Here is a 287-nt window from a genome sequence, read left to right as displayed (position 1 = left end):
AAAAATATTATCATCATTATCATTATGCCCATTTTTTATTTTTATCCTTATGATTTTTTTTGATATTGTTTCTTTTTCCCATTAACATCATTATTATTATCAAAATATTTACCCCCTTTATTCCTTTTTGTATTTTCTATCATTACCCTAAATTTTTAATTTTTTTATTATACATTATCTTTTACTCAAAAATAATAAATTATTCTAATGTTTTTTTTTCATTATAAAATTTGTCATTTCTTTCCAAAATTTGGGTTTTATTATTTTTTCAATCCTTAAATAACCCT

This window comes from Penaeus monodon, chromosome 28 (genome assembly GCF_015228065.2).
Source record: "Penaeus monodon isolate SGIC_2016 chromosome 28, NSTDA_Pmon_1, whole genome shotgun sequence".
Classification (NCBI taxonomy): domain Eukaryota; kingdom Metazoa; phylum Arthropoda; class Malacostraca; order Decapoda; family Penaeidae; genus Penaeus; species Penaeus monodon.
This window is presented reverse-complemented; position numbering follows the sequence as displayed.